This window comes from Schistocerca americana, chromosome 6 (genome assembly GCF_021461395.2).
Source record: "Schistocerca americana isolate TAMUIC-IGC-003095 chromosome 6, iqSchAmer2.1, whole genome shotgun sequence".
Lineage (NCBI taxonomy): Eukaryota > Metazoa > Arthropoda > Insecta > Orthoptera > Acrididae > Schistocerca > Schistocerca americana.
The window spans coordinates 628,989,809-629,012,095 of record NC_060124.1 but is presented as its reverse complement, the minus strand read 5'-3'; the positions used below and the strand labels follow the sequence as shown (position 1 = coordinate 629,012,095).

The 22,287-nt window shown below is 42.5% G+C and overlaps 1 protein-coding gene across 1 annotated transcript in view; it reads left to right on the top strand.

Annotated features, from left to right (window-relative positions):
* Positions 1 to 22,287, top strand: part of LOC124619757 — a 71,193-nt gene that overhangs the window by 2,900 nt on the left and 46,006 nt on the right. The gene's annotated exons all lie outside the window — the stretch shown is intronic.

Genomic DNA, 22,287 nt, shown 5'->3' with positions numbered 1-22,287 from the left:
GGCCATTTCGTGTGCAGCAGGACAGTAATGCAGTTGTGCCAGTCCACAGTTCGTAGCCGCGCTCAGTGGTCAGCCAGTGCCGACGTTAGTCATCATCTGCAGCTCAGTATTGCTGCCATCGAGTCTTTGTTGCTTCATTCCAAGTTAGTCTTCAAATTCACCGGATTCGACATTTGAGATTACAAGACATTAAGTCATCACTGCACGATTTTTGACATGTATATTATGTCATTCTACAGACGCTTAGTCTAGTCGCACCTTCTATAATTGATGACCAACTGATCGTGGACTGCAGCAAAGTTAAGTAATAACTTCTTTCTTATTTTGTACTCCTGCTAATTAATTGTGTTTTCCTGTTGTAGCTACCGAGCAGTCTTGGCATAGTTGAACCCACGTTTCCACCTCCTCGGCTACCTCATCTTCGCCACCTCGTGTTGACGGACTCGATTATGGTGGAAGATCGAGAGCCGTTGTGGGAAATGTGCCCTCTGCCCAGATGCGGTCGTACATGTTAAGCAGAAAGTGCTTGCCCTGCCCGAGCCTCCTCCACTCATTTCCGACGGATGAGAAGGCAGGAAAATGGCAGCCCAAGGTGTCGGAGATAGCAGTAGGGTCCACTGTGACATTGTCTGCTACTGTCAGGACCGAAAATCCCAGAGATCTGTCAGAGATTGGCCCACATGGTGGGCGAGGGATGGAATGTTAAAAGAGCTAATGAATGAAACCGAACTAGATTGTTTGCTGTCCTGAAGAAGGTGATGACACTGTGCACACAACTGTTTACAATGAATGCAGTTTGCCATTGTAGGATTACGGTTAAAAATGCAGAGAGCACGTGTCCACACACAAATTGCGTCGCGGCACGCCTCGGTCCACCGAGGGACCGGGGGCCGCAGCGTGGTGAAGAGAAAGTGTAAGGAATGGAATGTTGTGTCACAGTAATGATAACATCTGTAAGATACTCTACCTGGTCAGCACAATGTTTGTCGAAGGTCACCAGAGAGGAGTAGAGCCTCCAGTCAGACTTAGTAAGCTGCCATTTGGGTGTGCACGTAGATGGGATAGGAGTCAGCAAATGGATATTACACGGGAAAAACGGTCACTCGATTACGTGTCAGAGAACGTACGCCTCAGACAGTGGGCGAGCTAGTCAGTGAAGAAGGATAGCTCCAAATGGGAATAGGTGTGCGTGAAGTCTGAAAGGAACATGGGTGCTCCTACATTAAGGCAGAGGAGGTTAATTTGATTGAGAAGGTCAGCCGAGAGGTCACCTCTCCGACACATTCTGGTAGAACCCCAAAGGGGCTGATGCACATTAAAGTCACTGAGCAGCAGAATGGGGTGAGGTAGCTGCCCAATAAACTCTAGAAAGTCTGCCCCGGCGATATCAAATGACGGAGGGACATAAATGGTACAGAAGGAAAAGGTCAAGTGAGGAAAGAAAAGGCAAACTGCAACAGCTTGGAGATGGGTAATCGGAGAGGTGGATCGACTGTAAACATCATCCCGTACGAGCTACAAGGCTCCTCCACGAGGGGGAGGAGGTCAAAACAGACTGGAAAGAAATGCGAGAGCTCAAAGTGGTCGTGAGGATGCAATATTGTTTTCCCGGAGGCAGAGGACGAGTGGACACTGTGATTCTAAGACCACCCATAAATTGTCGTCGTCGGATCGAAGAACGCAAACGTTCCACCAGAGGAGAGTCACGACGAGGAAAACACGGAGGGGTGTCACCTCGGCGGCTGCCAAGTGCCGGCCTACGTATACCTGTCACTACGGGACACGGAAGCGGGAACATCCCACTCCGTGAAGTCTACAGGAGTGTCGGCATTCTCCGTCTGTTGGCCTGCGTATTCCAGGGCAGAAAAACAGCCGAGAGTGCACACCGGCGACACAGACTTCGGCCAGGTGAGGGTATCACGTGGCGACAGCGTCACAGGGGAGACCGGCCGCCTCCGTTCCACTTCTCGGAGCCTTTCCGGTTGGCAGAGGAAGACTCTGATGTCGGCTGGCTGGAGGGATGTACAAAGTCTTTGTAGGAGTGTTCCTTCTGTCCTTTATGCCTGCCGGTTGTGTAGCAGGTGGCTTAACCCTGGGAGGCGAAAGTTTGTCGCACAGCTGGAGGAGGAGACGGGGACGCTACCGGGACACCGAGCAATTTCACAATCGCGGTGCTAAATATTAGGTTGGACGTCTGCACGGCCGGTTCCTCCGTAGAGCGAGAACGATACTGTAGGTGCCAGGCGGTAGGACGTGGTGTTTACGAGTAGCCGACAACTTACGAGCAGCCGGGTAATGCAGTTTTTCCTTCACTCATATCTCCCGGACAGCCGACTCGTCGAGATACGCGGGATAATCGCGGGAGGATTTGGCACGGTCGTCAGCGCTGTCGTTGCAGCAGGGAGAAGGAGGTGGGCACTCGCCCTCGTGAGCGTCACTACCGCAGGTTACACATCTGGCCGGGAGTCGACAGGACTCTCAGGTGTGGTCGTAACGGTGACACCGGTAGCAGTGCGTCGGGTTTGGAATATACAGTCTGACTGTGATAACTTCATCACCTGCTTTGATCTTTGACGGAAGAACCACTCTGTCAAAAGTGAGAAACAGAGTGCGTGCGGGCACTGAGGAGGCATCTACCTTTTTCATCACACGATAGACTGCGATGGCACTCCGATCGGAGAGGTATGTTCGGATTTCTGCCTCAGTCAGACCGTCGAGCGGTGTAGTGTAAATAACACCGCAGGAAGAATTCCGCATTCGGCGGGCCTCGACACCGACGGGATAGCCGCGAAGGAGCGGAGCTGCGAATAGTGTCGCGCCTGCGAGTCAGAAGTAGCCTTTGAAAGCAAAGTGACATTGTGTAAATGAGAGCAGGAGTTCACAGGGCCAGCAGTTGCATCGACACCTTTCCAGGTAATATACGGATTTAGCGTAGTGACTGACCGTCTTCAATATGTGAAACCACGTGGAACCGTGGTGCAGCTGGGAGGGTCTTTTGAATCATTGGCCTCATTCCGTTTATGTTTTGTAGACGTTGAAGGTGAAGACGATTGGCTCGTTGCGAGAAAATCCCCAATGATTTTCGGCATCTCCGACGGCGTGCTCCTTACTACTGGGGGGCACACGTCAGAAGGGGACACACTTGCCTCAGACAATTGTTCACACTTCAGATTGCACCTCACGAACACCTAAAAGACGTTCCAATTGGCAATTTGAGAAGCTAGCAGCTCGGGCAATCATCTCTCCTCAGGCCCGGCCTCTACGAGGGGAGGAAGAAGAAAAAAGGAGGACCTCGAACGCCGAAACGGAGGAAGGATAGGAGAAGGGGAACAAGGAAAGAAAAAAGAAATAAAAACAGTGCAGAGACTGTTCTGATATTGGCCACTGAAAATGCAAAACACCTTTCCAGAAACATTCCGGACACGTTCCCCGAGGGAGAAGAAATAGAACAGTGTGAGGATATACGTGCAGCACCGAAGGGAAACCGTGCTGCAAAGGCAGCGGCCTCACGGTAGCCGAGCACGGACCCGACGAAGAGTGGCGAGTCCCGTGAGGGGTTGGGAACCGGTGGTCTGGTACTTCGGTCAGCCCGAGTGTGGCTTTTAGGCGGTTTCCTGCACTCGTGTAGGGAAATGCTGGGCTGGTCCCCAATCTCCACTCGGTACAAATATCTGTAATATACGGTTACACAAAGGACAAAGTTTACACGTTCCATAGTCGTGTGGCAGCCACAGCTCTCCTCCCTGACGTTAACTGGTGACTGTGGCACCAGGAAGGGTATCTGGCCTCAAATTTAAAATAAAAACAAAATCTGCCAAATCGTGTTAAATAGTAGTGCCTTATGATGGGGTAAATGCTAGGATAGACAGTCAGTGTTTGTGACGAAATTTTATTTTGCAGAACAACCTGATTTTTGATATTTCATAGTACCGTGCAGTCAATAAATTTCAGCATCAATAATAATACTTCCTAGGACAATGACCTGTACTGCTCTACAGTACTAAGTTCCTTAATTTAAAAAATTCTTAAATTTTTATCTAATTTTCAATAATTTAGAATGTACTTGTATTTAATTATTTAATTTTGCATGTGAACATGTAATCAGGAGTATACTGCATAAATTACACATAAAAAATAGGACATGTTTAATCAATTTACAAATGTATGTGAATTACTGAGAGACATAAGGAAATTTGTGTTAATTATATTACACTGCTTGATAAAATTATACAACCATAAATTATATGAGCCACTGAGAACCATAAGAGGCCAAAGCGTATCATCATTGATTGAGACTGTAGCATTTATTTATGCTTCTGACATCCATCAATCTTAGGCTGTGTCACGTTTGTCTGTGCTCTAGATCCACATTGTATGTATGAACAGTCACGAAAAGCTATCTCACTGGCTTCTCTGATATTCGGTTTGATGATGGTTTGCTTGAGGCCCTTGTGGTTCTTAGTGTGTGTGTGTGTGTGTGTGTGTGTGTGTGTGTGTGTGTGTGTGTGTGTGTGTGTGTGTGTGTGTCAGTTGTACAGAAAGTGCAAAATTGCTAAGCAGGAATGGCTAATGGATGAATGCAAGGCTACAGGAGCACGCATTACTGTGGGGAAAGATAGATGCCATGTAGAGGAGCATTAAAATGACTTTCGGAGAAAAGAGAAACAGCTGTACAAATATAAAGAGCTCAAGTGGCTCGCCAGTACTACGCAAAGAATAGAAAGCTGAACGGTGGAAGGAGTGTGTAGAAGGACTTTACAATGGAAATCAACTTGAAAGCAAAGGGATGATGACGTAAATGAAAATGAGACGGGGGATCTTATTGTGCGAGAAGCATTTGTTGGAGCACTGAAGGTTGAAATAAGGCCCCTAGAGAAAATGACATTCCCTCAGAATTATTGAGATCCTTGGGAGAGTCAGCCATGACAGAACTATTCCATTGTGTGTGTACAAGGTCTGTTCAAAATATTCCAGAACATTTGTAATTTAGAGTGAAATGTGGTTGGCATCTGCGTATGCTTATGTTTAATGTGTTTCATTGTTGTATTTCTGTTAGTTATTGTTGAGTGCTGCATTTAGTAGAATGTTGTGTTGCACAGTTTGTGAATTTCGAGATGGAAGAGCTAGAGGAGCAATGCATCTGCATTAAATTGTGCACGAAACTCAAGAAAATCTGCAGAGACACTCCAAACGATGCAGGAAGCCTACGGTGATGAGTGATTAAGTCGTACTCTGTGTTACAAATGGCTGACACAGTTTAAAAATGGCTGGACAGAAGTTAGAGATGACCCTCATTCGGGACACCCTCCGACGTCTACCACCGACACTCGTGTCGGTAACATCGACAAAATTGTGCGATCCAGTCACAGACTGACTGTCCGAGAGATTTCGGAAGAATGTAACATTTCAATTGGACCGTGTCATGAAATCTTGACACAGCATATTGGAGTGCTATGTGTTGCCAGCAAATTCGTCCCACAGCTCGTGAGTTGAGACCAGAAAGATCTTCGCCATGCAACCTGTGAAGGGCTCTCGCATCGCACAAATGAGAATGAGATGGTCCTTAAGAGTATCATAACGGGTGATGAGATGTGGGTCTACGTTATGATGCTGAGACTCAGGTTCAATCTTCACAATGGATCAGGAAGGATTCTCCGACACCAAAACTAGCTCATCAGGTCAGATCAAATGTCAAAGCGACGCGGACAGTTTTCTTTGACTTTGAATGATTAGTTCATCTTCATCACGAATTTGTTCCACAGGGACAAACTGTTAACCGATGGTAGGATTGGGACGTGTTACGAAGCCCAATAAAATGTGAGAAGGAAACAGCCTGAAAAGTGGCGAGACAGTTCACGGCTCTCGCTTCACGATAACGCGTCCACACATCTCTCCCTGTTGCTGCACGACTGTAGCACAAAAAATGAAATGACTGTGCTGCCTGATGCTCCGTACTCTCCACACCTGGCCTCTGTGGACTTTTTTTATTTTCGAAGTTGAAATCCCTTTTGAAAGGACGAAGATCTGCAATGATAGACGATGTAAAAGAAGATTTTAAAACAGCGTTTTGCGTAATCCGTCTAGAGGCGTACCAGGACTGCTTCCACATGTAGAAACGACATTGCGAGCGGTGTTATCAATTGTGGTGGAGAGTATTTCGAAAGAGAGCGTGTAGAAATAGAAGGTAAGCATAGACAAATTTTTTGGACAAAGTTCTAGAATTATTTCAACAGACCTCGTAAGGTGTATGAAACAGGCAAAATACTCTCCGAGTTCAAGGAGGGTGTCACGATTCCAATTCCAGAGAAGGCAGTTGCTGTACTTACGGTTGTGTATTCTACTGGACCAACGGTTTACTAAACCATTGTTGCAAAATACTGACACCGTGAGGACAAGTCAACGAATAAGTCACAAATATCAGTTTACCTTATACTGTGTTTAAATCGCGCATACATACTTTGCCAGCAGATAGTGGCACGTGTACACATTTAGAGGCTGCAGGGAAGTGTACACAAGTAGAATAGTATGTGGTCGTGCATTTCTTGTGGGTGGAAGGGCTGTTCACAGGGGAAGTGTATCGTGAAATGGGTCCCGTGTATGTTGACAACTGTTTATCACAGAAATCTGCGTTCACTCGGATCAGGAGTTTATAAAGGGAAGGCAAAGCGTCAGAGATTGGGAGCGTGCTTGCTGTCCTGCAGTGGTTGCAACTGAAACCGAGAAGCAGTGTGTGGAGCAGATAATTCGTAACGAGTGGTATGTGGTGATCAGTGACGTAGCACGTGCTGTAGGCTGTTCGTGTCAAACAGCTTACACTATAATGGGTGAGCAGCTGAAGTTTCATAAAGTTTGTGCACAGTGGTTGCCTAGCATGGCGACTGAGGAGCACAAAATGAATATAATGGGCTTTTCTCAACAGCACCTCATTCGATGCTCTGGGGAAGGAAGGAGGGAAGGAGAGGATTTAGTGGCACAAATTGTTGCAGGGGTCAAGTTTTGGATTCACCACTTTCAACCAGAGACCAAACGACCATCCACGGAACGGAAGCATTCTACCTCCTCGACAATAAAAACACTGAAGGCCATTCCATCAGCCTGCAAGATTCTGCTCACCACGTTTTGGGACACGTGAGGGCTGTACTGGTGAAATTCCGGCCTCACGGTGAGGCACCGAATGCCGTGTCATACTGCACCAGTGTGTGGGAACTCTTGACACACCATTCACCACAAATGTAGTGATTCCTCTAGATGACAGTGCCTGCCCTCGTACAGAAAGACAAATACGGGACCTGTTACCGATATTTAATTGGGAATGCTTTGAACAGTTGCCCTACGGTCCCAACTTACCCTCGGAAGACTTCTTTGCTGCCAGTTATTGAAGGCTTGTAAAAAGGTGGGATAAGTGTCTGAATGTACAGTGTGAATATGTAGCAAAGTGAAACAAATTTCAGGAAGTTACTTCGATTTTTATTGTCTCTAGCCTGTTTTGCAACTTATTTATTGACACGCCATCATGCTTACAGAGGTACGGGAAAACTAGTAGAAGCTGGCCTGGAGGAAGGTCAGTTTGGGTTCCAGAGAAATGTAGAAACACACAGGGCAATACTGCCCCTGAAGTTAGCTGGCATAAAATACGGGGAGTGAAAGGATATTTATGGCACGTACAGAAAGTAGACTGCAGATGTAAGAGTTTAAGGGCACGAAAGTTGCAGTGCCGTACAGTATCGATACCGTGCCAGGCAGAACGCATCCGCTGCCGTCTTGAAGCCACATCTCTGGTCATACACGTATGTAGCACCACTGCTGAACTGGATAAGAAGACACTGCAATGAGCCAACTAGTAGTCTATGAGTGAAGGTTATAGTGGCATTTCTGTATTTTGATCATTTATAATGATTAGGCTCTGTCTAATGGAATCTCTTGGACATGCTGTACGAATTTACGTAAACAGCAGTGCCACTGTGATTGTGCATACTTCTAATCGTATCTGCTCTCTGTCTAAGCACCCGCTATTCCATGACACCCGCCACGTGCGGATCCGACGAAAGGGAAGCAGTGCTGCAAAGCGAGGAAGATGGGGTTGTAGCCTAAACCAGGTGTCGTTCAGTCTGTTCACTGAGCGAGCAGTAAAGGAAACTGGGAATAAATTTGAAAATGGAATTAAAGTTCAGGAAGAAGAAATTAAAAGCTTGAGGTTTCCTGATGACTCTGTAATTTCTGTTAGTGTCGGGAGAGGGCTCGGAAGAGTAGGTGAACAGAACGGATAATGTCTCGAAAGGAGGATATTAGACGAACATCGACAAAAGCAAGACAGGGTAGCAGAATATAGTCGAATTAAAACAGGCTGTGGCGAGAGAATTAGATTGGGAAATTGGACACTAAAAGTAGTGGAGGAGTTATGTTATCTGAGTAGCAAAATAACATAATTGCTGAATTAGAGAGGATGTATAAAATGCAGGTTATCAATAACAAGAAAAGCATTTCTGAAAAAGAGGACTCTGTTAACATCAAATTCAAACTTAAGTGTCAGAAAGTCCACCTCTGCAACCAAACGATTAATGTTGCTGCCTTCAGTGTGGAGGTCGCAGGTTCAATTCCTGGTACCTCTTCAGATATCTTTTGAGATAGGGAGATATGGTACGGTATTCACTCAGCCCTTGTGAGGTCAAATTAAGAAGCAACAGCATCATCAGGATTCATCTGGTGGCTACAACGGCTGGAGCAATTGTCAGCATGCCGATCACACGTTCCACCGTCGTAGACCGCTCCTCGTAGTGCCTTTTAGGCAGCAGTTGGCCAGCCAGAACAGGCCTGAGGCCTAATCCGTGAGCGGTGTTTACGTTTATGTTAGGAGACCTTTCCTGAAGGCACTTGTGTGGAGTCTACACTTGTATGTAATTGGAACGTGATTGATAAGCAATTCAGACAACAGTAAAACAGATCCTTTTGAAATATGGTGCTACAGAAGAAAGCTGAAGGTTAGATGAGTAACTGACAAAGAGGTACTCTGTGAAATAGAGGTAACATAGATTTAGGATTGTCTGACGACAATGCTCTCACCATTGAAATCCCTTTAAGGTCAAACGACGGTAAAGGTATAAATAATATTTACAAAAGAAACTTCTCTGTGGACAGCTGTCATCTGTTCATAAGTATCTTAGAAAAGAAAAACTGGTTAGATGTTATGAAACAAACAAGTACAGATGAGGCATATAGTGTATTTTCATCGAATTATCTGATGAACTTTGATATGTGTTTCCCAAAGAAACTGACCAGAATCAAGTCTAATGGACACATAAAGTCAGGTTCTCGGATGACTCTTGGCATTAATAAATCGTGTGAAAAAATGAAAAAACTCAATTCAGAGTTGAGGGAGTGTGCAGATACTGATTTTATAGAATATGTCAAAACGTATAGGAAAATATACTGCAGAGTAATTGCAAATGCAAAGTTAATAAGTAATGACATGGAAATAAAACAGTCCAGAAATAAAACTAAAATAGCATGGGAAATTGTGAGAAAAGAAACTGGGGTACCTATCAAAGATAAGGAAATTATTCTAAAAGATGAGGAGAATAAAATGTTAGATAAATATGCCATGCCCAGTTATATAAATAATTACTTTTTAAATACACCCCAGACATTAAGCAGGAATTTTGGGGAGCAGATGAGGAGAGCAGCACCCAAGGCACCCAGCAGTATGATGGCAGTCCCAACATATGAAAAGGAAGTTTTAAAAATGATTAAAAGTCTCAAGTCCAAGATGTCAGCTGGAGTAGTTGAGGTGTCAATAATAATAGCAAAGAAAACAGCTAATCAAATAGTGAAACCATTGGTGCACGTAGCAAACGTGTCAATGGCTGAGGGAGTGTTTCCACAGAAACTGAAAATTTCTAAAGTCGTCCCCCTGTTGAAAAAGAGAATTAAGCTTAAAATAGAAAACTACATGTGTGACTCTATATTTCATTTGTATCTGTAAAACCTTAATCTTAATATCCACAATCTGGTAAACAGTAATCAGCACAGTTTTCAAGCTGGGAGAAGTACCAAAACAGCTGTACTGGAATACACAAAAGAAATAATCAGTAAATTGAGAGAGGGAAAAAGTGTAGTTGGATTAAATCTAGATCTGTCAAAAACCTTTGACACTGTTGACCACAGCATACTTTTGGAAAAACGTGAAGCTATAGGTATTAGAGGACCGGTAAAAAAGTGGTTTGAGTCGTATCTGGAAAAGAGGAGGCAGGTAGTTGAAATTACAGCACCAAATATTAACCAAAAAATTAAACTAAGGTCAGGTCCAAGGGAGGTCACTGTAGGAGTACCCCAAGGAAGTGTATTAGGCCCTTTGCTATTCCTCATTTACATTAGTGATATCCGGGTGTCAGAGAGAAAAGCTAGAATCGTGTTATTTGCTGATGATACGTTTAATAGTTAGTGATATGAAGCAGTCATTGCACAGTGCTGTGGACCATGTCTTACAAGATATACAAAAATGGTTTAGTGCAAACAAGCTAACAGTGAATGAAAAAAAAAAACTAATTATGTGCAATATGGAAAAATAAGTGAACATGATGACCTAAATGCCACCATGGAGGACAAACAACTTGAGTACAGTGTGCAAAATTCCTCGGTATGCACAGTGATGAGAAGATAAACTGGAAGGACCATTTGGTGAGCTTAGCACTAAAACTAAATTCAGCATGTTTTGTACGTAGAATAATTTCAAGAGTTTGTAGTAATGACTGTTCCAGATTAGTATATTTTGGCTATTTTCAGTCCATTGTGTCCTATGGGATAGTATTCTGGGAAAAAATAAATTGTCGTCTAAATGAGACTTTCAAATTGCAAAAATGCGCTATTCGGATAATGAGCCAGAGCCCACCTCAAACACATTGTAGGCCCCTTTTTAAAGCATTGAAAATTTTAACAATTCCATAATTATACATTCTGAAATTTCTGTTGATGATCAAAAGAAATCAGGACAAAATTAAAACCAATACAGACTATCATAATTGCGATACACAGCAATGTAAAGATCTCCCCTTACAAGCTGTAACAAGGACCCGAAGTCAGAAACATGTTTGTAATCAAGGCATCAAACTTTTTTAATGCACTACCAAAACATATCAAAGAGCTGGAAAATGAAGATAAATTTAAAACTGTTGTAAAGAGTCACATGCTTGACAAATGTTGATACAGTGTAAGTGAATTTCTAGGCTCAACTGTATTAGAATATAAAGAACCACATGCTTGACAAATGTCACTACAGGATAAGTGAATAGCTCTGCTCAACTGTATAAGAATATATGATATCATAAATGTGACAAATGAAATCACAACATCAAGGAATAGGTCTGTTAAGCACATAAGAAATTATGTTATAAAAACACTTATTAGTTGTATATTGTATTAAACATAAGATAGATTCATATGAATTCAGCATAGAAAAACATTTTGTTAAGATATTATATAGTTGTTGAAATGTATCCTGACAAATCCTATATCACAAGTGTGATCATTGGGATGATAATAAATAAATAAATAAATTGGGGGGAAAATAACTCCCTGGCACAATATGGCTAAAGGAAGGAGTAGCTCGATACAGCACAATCTGCGGCATTGAGGAGTAATTAATTTGGTGGTGAAGGGAAGTATATTTGATTATAATGCTTTACTTGGACTGAAGTTCAAAATACTTTTCAGTTACTGGTGCCTGCTATATGAAGCGGACTTTGAAGGAATATGAGGAAACTCTGTACACCATAATAAATCTCCATTTCATCGCAATAATATAATAGTTTTGTTGTAATACTTCCTTCTTTTGTTTACCCACCTCAGTGTAGAAAACTATTAGTAGATCAGTTTTCTTGGATTTAGTAAAATAATTTGTTCTTATTTTTAAGTCAAAGACAACTACCACTCATTGCTGTAATAAAAGGCTTATTACATTCTCTGAGTTTCTAATTGCAATCTTCCATTTGGGCTAAATGGGTCTTTAATGCTTCTTTTCCATATAACTTCCCAAACTCTGTGCAAAATAAATAAAAATACCCAGTTGCAAATTTTTTTAAATTGTGAATAATTCCTCTCACTACAGATAATGTGATATTGTGAATTGTGATAATTGTGATAATTCCTCTCACTACTCACTATGAATCTACATTATACATTCACAAATCATTTCCTATGATGAACAGGTGGAAAATAATTCTACTGGCAATAGGCAATAACTGAACATTTTCTTAATATAAATTACACGGTACAGTTACAGAGCCGTCACCTTTTTTTTATTGACTATACAGCTGCCGTGTTCTCACCTTTGCTGACTGTCAGCTAAAAAATCGTGGTGCCTGGTGTTGCATCAGATGAGAAAGATGATACCACACTGTCAGTATTGTAAACTCCACACGAAATGGAGAATGAGAAAACATTTGAGTAAATGTATCGAAAAGAAACTAAACTAAACTACGCCCGAACAGGCCGTGAAGGCACAACGGTACCGACCGGCTGCCGTGCCGTCCTCAGCCCACAGGTGTCACCGGATACAGAGGGGGACGTGGTCAGCACACTGCTCTCCCGGCCGTACGTACGTTTAAGAGACCGGAGCTGCCACTTCTCGATTGAGTAGCTCCTCAGTTTGCCTCGCGAGGGCCGAGGGCACCCCGTTTGCCGACAGCGGTCGGCAGATCGGATGGTGACCTGTCCGAGTGCTAGCCCGGCCCGACAGTGCTTAACTTCGGTAATCTGGTGGGAACAGATGTTACCACTATGGCAAGGCCACTGCCAAATGTATTGAGATGAAGCTAACGTAAATGCTGTGAAGTATAAAATTATGAATGTTTGCCTGATGTCATTTGGGCAGGGAATGTTAGTAAGACTACATATTTTAGAGGCAGACCAGAACTTAATTACAGGAAAGAAGGAAAGACATTCAAACAAGTGTAGGCTGAGTGGTTATTCAGAGATGAAGAGGCAGACAGCTGCATCAAACTAGGCAACTCATACAAATCTCTGGATGTAAGAATTTGTAGGGAAATTGAACTGAACTGTTTTGTAGCCTCTGCCATAGGTAAACAGGTGGCAGACTTTGGTTCATTGGTAGAACACTAAGAAAATAGAATGAGTGCACAAAAGAGATTGCTTGCAAAACACTTCTGCAATCCATTCTAGAATAATGCTCAGGTGTGTGAGACCCATACCAGACAAGACTGATAGGGAATATTCAGAGGATAGAAAGAAAGGCAGCCCAAATGATCACAGGCTTGTCTGACCCGTGAGAGAGTGTCACAGATATACTGCGGATACTGAATTGACAGACTCATCTACATCTACATCTGCATCTATACTCTGCAAACCACGGTGAGCTACACGGCGGAGAGTATGTCCTGTTTTACCAGTTACTGGGGTTTCTTCCTGTGACATTCGTGTATGGAGCATGGGAAGAATGATTGTTTAAATGCCTCTGTGTGTGCAGTAATTATTCTAATCGTACCATCGCGCCACCTCTGTGAGCAATACGTAGGGAGTTGTAGTACATTCCTAGAGTAATTATCTAAAGCCAGCTCTTGAGGGATCATTAACAGAGTTTGTTGGGATAGTTTACATTTATCTCCAAGAGTCTTCTGGTTCAGTTCCTTCAGTATCTTTGTGACAGTCTCCCACAGATTAAAAAAACCTGTGACCATTAGTGTTCCCCTTCTCTGTATACATTAATATCCCCTGTCAGTCCTATCTGGTACGGCTCCTACCCACTGGAGCAATATTTTAGGATAGGTCACACGAGTGATTTGTAAACAATCTCTGTTGTAAACTGATAGCACTTCCCTAGATTCTACCAATAAACTGAAGTCTACTACGTGCTTTATCCATGACTGAACCTATGTGATTATTCCATTTCATGTACCTACAAAGCATATACAAGCACCTGGTTGTAGAGATGGCTGATTCCAGCAGTGACTCATTGGTATTTTGGTCATAGGTTACTACATTTTTTTCATTTTGTGAAGTGCAAAATTTTACATTTCTGAACATTTAGAGCCAGTTGCCATACTCTGCATCATGTTGAAATCTTATCAAGATCTGACTGAATATTTATGCGGTTTCTCTCAATTAGTACTTCATTATAGATAGCTGAATCATCTGCAAAAAGACTGGTTTTACTATTCATATTGCCTACAAGTCATTAATATACAACATGAACAGCAATGGTCCCTGGTGCACAGCCAAAGTTACTTCTACATCTGATGATGGCTCTCCATCCGAGATAACAGGCTGCACTCTCCCTACCAAAAAGTCTCCAACCCAGTCACAAATTTCATTTGATACCCATATGATCAAACTTTTGACATTGCAGTACTAAGACAAATGCTTTTTGGAAATCGAGAAACACTGCGTCTACCTGGTTGCCTTGATCCAAAGCTTTCAGTATGACATGTGAGAAAAGTGCAAATTGGGATTTTCACATGATCAATTTTTTAAAAAACCGTGCATCACTTCTACAACGCTTCTTGTAGATGAGTGTGACCTGTGCCATTTTTTCAAAAATTTGGCATGGCTTTTTGTTCGAGGATCTACGATAGATTGTAGTGAGGAGAGGGGTTAACTTGGCTGCAAATTCAGCAGAGAATCTGACAGGAACTCCATTGGGCCCTGGAGCTTTGTTTAGTTTTAACAATTTCAGCTGTTTCTCAGTACCATTGACACTAACACTTATTTAATTCATCTTTCCAGTGGTTTGAGGATTAAATTGGAGCAATTCTCCTGGGTTTTCCTTTGTAAAGGAACATTTGAAAATTGAGTTAAGCATTTCACCCTTTCATCTACATCTACATCATACTCTGCAAGCCACCTAATGATATGTGGTGGAGGGTACTTTCACTACCACTTTTTGACCCTGCAACCCTGTTCCACTCCTGAATAGTGTGTGGGAAGATTGATTGTCGGTAAGTCTCTGTATTGGCTCTAATTTCTTGAATTTTCTCCTCGTGGTTAATACACGGGATGTATGTCGGGGCGAAGTAATATGTTGTCGGACTCCTCCTGAAAAGTGCTGTCCTGAAATTTCAATAGGAAATCTCTCCGTGATGCACAATGCCTCTGTTGTAACATCTACCAGTGGAGTTTGTATAACATCTCTGTAATGCTCTCTCGCCAGCTAAAAGATCCCGTGATGAAATGTGCTGCTCTTTGTTGGATCTTCTTTATCTTCTCTACCAGTTCTACCTGATAGGGATCCCAGATAGATGAACAATACTCAAGAATCAGATGAACAAGTGCCTTATAAGCCACTTCTTTTGTGAATGAGTTATATTTCCTTAAGATTCTTCCGATGAATCTGAGTCTTGTGTCTGCTTTTCCCAGTATCTGTTTTATATGGTCATTCCACTTAAGGTCACTCTGGATAGTTACACTTGGATATTTTATGGCAGACACTGTCTCAATATGTTTGTCATCAATAGTGTAGCTGTACAGTAGTGGATTTCTTTTTCTATGTATGCGCAATATGTTACATTTATTTATGTTCAGGGTCAACTGCCAGAGTCTGTTCCATTCATCAATTCTCTACAGGTTGTTCTGCAAATTCTTATTATCTTCTGATGTTGCTACTTTGGTATAGACAACTGTGTCATCTGCGAATAGCCTTAAGAGCATCCGATGCTTTCTTCTAAATCATTTATGTATATTGTTAACAGCAACGGTCCTATCACACTTCCCTGTGGTACTCCGAATATTACCTTTACACCTGTCGATTTAGTTCCATTAAGAGCAACATGTTGAGTTCTGTCTGCAAGAATGTCTTGAATCCAATTGCAGGTCTGCTGTGATACTCCGTAACCACATATTTTTTTCATTAAATGGCAATGAGGGACGGTGTCAAATGCCTTACTGAAATCAAGGAACACGGCGTCAACCTGAGCACCATTGTCCACTGTGCTGTGGATCTCATGGAGGAATAGAGTGGGCTGAGTTTCACAGGATTCCTATTTGTGGAATCCATGTTGATTTTTATAAAGGAGATGTTCATTTTCCAAAAATGTCATAATTCTTGAGCATAAAACATGTTCCATAATTCTACAACAGATTGACATCAATGATATACGTCTGTAACTGTCTGGATCTGTCTTACGGCCTTTCTTAAAAACGGGAATGACCTGCCTTTTTTCCAGTTGTTAGGTATTTTTCATTGCTCAAGCGATCTGCAATAAATTACTGCTAGAAGGGGAGCAAGTTCTTTTGCATAATCTTTATAGAATCTTATAGGTATCTCATCTGGGTCTCAAACCTTTCCACTATTAAGCTATTGTAGCTGCTTTTCAGTTCCGTGATCAGTTATCTCAATATCTGCCACTTCGATGTTCGTACGATGGTTGAAAGTCCACGGTGAAGCAACTTCAGAAGACCGAATTCAGTATTTTGGCCTTCTCTTTGTTATCTTCCATTTTGGTGCCAGTGTGGTCACCAAGAGAATGAATAAATGATTTTGACCCACTTACTGATTTTACATACAACCAAAATCTCGTAGTCTTCGTTGATCCATTATGGACGCTGGCATGAACTTCCTGATGCGATAATTTACCAACAGCCGTATGTATTGTAGAAATTTATTTTATTTTATGAAATTCTATGTGCTATCAGTTTCGCCATTACATTGATGCCATCTTCAGGCCCCACACGTCATAGTCGTAAAATTGCTATACACGGAGGGAGCCATATAACTGGATCCGTGATTCAAATCATTGTGCAACAGCTCTTGGTGGCCAGGCGACACAGCCTCTCTTAGGGTTTTTTCTCAGATTTGTTGACAATGTCTTACTTTCAAAATCATTGAACGCTTCTCTCATTGCTCTCCTTACACTCATTTTTGCTTTGTTCAGCTTTTGTTTGTCACCTAGGTTTTTACTTCTCTTGAATCTGAGTTGAAGTGCTCTTTGTTTATGTAGTGCTTTTCTAACATGACTATTACACCATGGTGGATCTTTTCCATCTCTTAAAACATTACTCATAACATACTTGTGTAGGGCATATTGAACGATGCCTTTGAATTTTTTCCATTTGTTCTCCACATCTTTGTCCTCATCACCGAATATTTGATACTAACTGCTGAGATATTCTGAAATTTATATCCTGTCACCCTTGCTGAGCAAATATGTCTTCCTACCTTTCTTAACATTCCTTGTAGGACCCGTCATCATAGATTCTGTCACAGCCTTGTGATTACTGATACCTTTCTCTGCGTTAACTGATTTTATAAGTTCAGGTATGTTTGTTGCCAGGAGGTCTAAAACGTTATCCTCTCGAGTTGGTTCTCTAACTATCTACTCAAAGTAATTTTAGGGCAAGACATCCAGGACAATGGCTCATGATTCTCTGTCTCTGGCACCACTTTTGATGGCATAACACTTCCAATCTATACCTGGCAAGTTGAAGTCACCCCCTATTACAGCGGCACAATCAGAAAAATTACTAATGATATTGTGCAAGTTCTGTCCGAAGCATTCTACAACTACAGATCCTGACCCAGGTGGTCTATGAAAGCATTGGATAACCATTGTTGACCGTTATTTGATACTCAATTTCACCCAGATTAATTCACATTCGGAGTCCGTGGTAACCTCACTAGATATTATCGAATTTTTTACTGCAATATGCACGCTGCCACCATTGGCGACTAACCTATCCCTAGGATAAACATTCCAGTCTGAACTTAGGATTTCATTGTCACTGATGTCTGGTTTCAACCAGCTTTCTGTTCCCAATACTAACTGTGCAATGCCACCTTCAGTAAGCGATACTAATTCTTGGACCTTTCCTGGGATGCTCCTGCAGTTTACTAAAATCATATTAATCTTTCTATCTCTGATCTGCGAGGACCAAGAATCTCCGTGGTTGCTGTGGTTGATTTGACATGCAAATCATCTTTGCTCCCAAGGGAGGAGTTCTCTAACCTGAAACAGCTCCGTGTGCACACCACACGTACTCCACTACTGTAGTAGCCGCATCCTGCATTTATAGTTCAATTCTTTTATCTTGGCGGCTTGCGCATGCCCGCCCAGATGCGGGAGATTGCTGCATTGCCAGTTGCAAACGACGTACACGCCAAGAGAAGCAGCGCCAACTTACGTTTAGGCGGGAGCGCGCAGTTTATGAAGTAAAGCCACCACGGCCGCACTAACCCTTTCGCTGCTAAGAGACGTGCTCCCCGCATTCCGTTTAACAAAAGTCCTGGAGTACTCTAAAATATCAAGCAAAATACCGACAAACACTGTTGGTATTACCGCTTTTCTTTATTGCAAAAAAGCGGTTCGTGAGAATGATAGAAACACCTTTCCTTGCTATCACCTGAATTAGGAGGCTTATTGCTTGTTTGGCTTAATTAATTAATATAATATGAAGCAGTTGGTATAAAGAATGCTTTTTCCAAACTTTCTATAAAAAAAAGTCTGCTATCAAGACTTTGCTTTTGTTCGATTACTTTATTTATGACTGAACGTTTCTAAAACTTAAGACACTCGTCCGTGCTCTGCACTGCAGTCGAGTTCTGGCAACGTCGTTCTCTGTTCATCGGCTGACTGTGTTTTGTGACGTCAGATGCGCAGAAAGAACCTAAACTTGCCCGCCGTCGTAAATGATGCGCACTTTAGTGCACGCCTGACCTATTAATGGGAACCTTAAAATTCTGCACCCGATAGTGGAGGTCGTGAAATTTGCATCCGATACTGCCACAGAGTCGTCTGAGCCTCTGGTTTAGATCTTCCACTCTGCTCCAAACCGGAGGACCACGATCGACCCTGGGTACGATGCTACAAATAGACAGCTCAGCCTGCAACCTGCGTGCAAATTCTGAGGCAGTGGCTACCTTCGCCTTACACGCTTAATTACGGTTATATCTGTTATTGGTTGCTGATTTTTAAGTACTTTGTCACACACAATGATGATGGTTAACATTCACAACAATCCTCACTGCAATCGATGGTCGTTACTGGCAGACGCGGTTCATGCGAAACACAAAATTCGGCACTTGTCACTTTCGGTTTTATATCACTCACAAATCGGTATTGATGAGGGTCAACCCCACAACGATAATGGGGACGCGCTCATTTGTTACACTTCCGTGAATTTACAATTTACTCCTCATTCGGCACATCCGCCATTGACACCATACTCGGCTCGACCACCCTTCTTGCCCGTCTTCTCAGTACTGCCGCTCACTCGACACTCCTCTCACTGCCTCCTGCAGTGCTCGACAATCGACTCCTGTCTACTATTGACCTGGGCGTCGGATACTAGTATCTGTGTTCGTGGGATCACAGATCCCTTACAACATTAATCTCATTTCCTTCTTTCAAGACATTGTCCATTCTGTTCAGCTGCTCTTCCAGGTCCTTTGCTGTCTTTGAGAGAATTACAAAGTCATCGGCAAACCTCAAAGGTTTTATTTCTTCTCCATAAATTTTAATTCTTTCTCCAAATTTTCTTTTGTTTCCTTTACTGCTTGCTCAATATACAGATTGAATAATATCAGGGATAGGCTACAACCCTGTCTCACTCCCTTCTCAACTGCTGCTTCCCTTTCATGCCCTTTGACTCTTATAATTGCAATCTGGTTTCTGTACAAGTTGTAAATAGTTTTTCGCTCCCTGTAAATAACACCTGCTACCTTCAGTATTTGAACAAGATTATTCCAGTCAACATTGTCAAAAGCTTTTTCTGAGTTTTCAAATGCTAGAAACATAGGTTTGCCTTTCCTTAACCCATCTTCCAAGTTGTAGGGCCAGCATTGCCTCACATTTTTCAACATTTCTACAGAATCCAAATTGATCTTCGGTGACTCAGCTTCTACCAGTTCTTCCATTCGTCTGCAAAAAATTCGTGTTAGTATTTTGCAACCGTGACGTATTAAACCAATAGTTTGATAATTTTCACATCTATCAACACCTGCTTTCTTTGGGATTGAAATTATTGTATTCTTCTTGAAGTCTAAGGGTATTTCACCTGCCTCGTACATCTTTCTCACCAGATGGAAGAGTTTTGCCATGACAGGCTCTCACATGGCTGAGTGTTGTGGAGTGTTGTCTACTTCCCAGGCCTTGTTTTGACTTAGGTCTTTCAATGCTCTGTCAAATTCTTCAGCCGTATCATATCTCCCATTTCATTTTCATCTACGTCATCTTGCATTTCCATAATATTACCCTCAAGTACATTACCCTTGTATAGACCCTCAATATACTCCTTCCACCTTTCTGCATTTCCTTCTTTGCTTAGGGCTGGTTTTCCATCTGCGCTCATCTTTACAGTTGACCTCTAGCCATCCCTGCATAAGCATTTTGCCCTCCCTGTCGATCTCATTTTTGAGATGTTTGTATTTCTTTTTGCCTGCTTCATTTATGGCATTTTTATATTTTCTTCTTTCATCAGTTAAATTCAATAACTGCTGAGTTACCCAAGGATTTCTGCTAGCCCTCATATTTTTACCTACTTGATCCTCTGCTGCCTCCACTATTTCATCTCTCAAAGCTGCCCATTCTTCTTGTATTGTACAGTTAACCATTAGGATTTCAATACTCTCACCTGTGGGAGACATTTCTTTCGATCTTACACTGATACTTCTGGGTTTCCTACATCTATTGTTATTTGGATTGGATGGAGAGTCGCCTAACCTGAGAAACCCTTGTGTGAATCCCACACACAGTGAGTTACCTCTGATGTGTAGTGCATGCCTGACCTACTTAGGGAGTCCCTACAGTTCTCAACCCTATGGTGCAAGTCCAGGAAGTTGTAGCCTAGTTTGTCACACAACTTTTGAATTCTCTGGTTCAGTCCTTCCACTCTACTCATAACCAAAGGGCCACCATCACTTCCGGGGACAATGCTGCAAATTGTGAGCTTCATTGAAACTCCACGCACAATGCTGGTCCTCTCAACCTTCTCTGCCAGTTGTCGGAATGACACAAGAATGATTTCAGAGCCCAGACGACAGACATCATTTGTTCCAATGTGTGCCACAGTCTGTAGTTGGCTGCAACTTATTCTTTCAATGACTCCTGGAACAGCCCGTTCAACATGTTGAATGAGGCCCCCCCCCCCCCCCCCCCCAGGCACTGAGTGCACCTGATGTTCTTTCCCGTCCCTTGCTGCCATTTCCCTGAGGGGTACCACCATTCACCGTACATTCAAAGTGCTGACGATTAATTGACCCCTACCCTTTTGCGTTTGCTTCCTCCCGACACTGGACAAAACAGGTTTCCCCACAACAGGTGTAGTGGGTCCCACTGGCTCAGTTTCAGTGAAAGACGGCACTTCGAACTTGTCGGTTAGGGGGATCGGTACGACAGCCTGAGTCCTCCTTGGTCACCGTCCGCCCTGTACAAGCCACGCAAAGTCAGTTGGACAGGTAATGACAGATCCTGTACTTTCTGCAGAGGAGGCAGGATCCACAGGAGAAGAGGTACCTCTGGTAGAGGTACCTCTGGTAGAGGTATCACAGGTACACGACTCTCGGGAGTTCTTCCGACACACCAATTCGCAGCAGCTGTCAATCGTTTGTCAGTAGTCGTGGTAATTTCCGACTGCTTCTGAACGTCGACCAACTCGTATAGTTTACATATATCTTGAGAAAGCCTGTTAAAAGCTTCAAGAACATGCTTGTAATGATAATTCTATAAATATACTACATCCCCTTATATATATTGCTCACATAAGGATTGTGAGAACAAGAGTAGGTTATTTACAGCATGCAGAGGGGCATTCAAACAATCATTCTTCCTGTGCTCCGTACATGAATGGAATGGAAAGAAACCCTAATAGATGACACAGTGGGTCATCCCCTCTTCCACTCACTTTGTAATGAAGCAGGGTTGCCCACTGATATCCTGTTTTGGTTTTACACTGCTTTAGTAACTTAGTTAAGCAATGAACTTGTATTTTTTTTCATTTTCACTACTCAGATTCCGACTACAGATTCTGTGACGTTCAGCCTCATCGTACAGAATTCAGAAATAGTTTAAATAAAATTCCCCTTGTAAAATCTATTATTTCAGTACATTCTAATGTCCATTCTGAAAGTAATGAGCTAATTAGTTTTATTGGAAATGCATCATATTAACAGTTATGAACAATGACATATATTGTGCAATACATATTAAATAAAATTTGAGTGAGCTAATAGATCGAATTCAGCTAGAAGACTGCATCCAAAAGAAAGCCTAAATTTTACTGATTCCAGCAAAGTGTTTAAATTAACCTAAAGTCTATTAATTAAATAGATATTAAGACTTGAAATCTGCA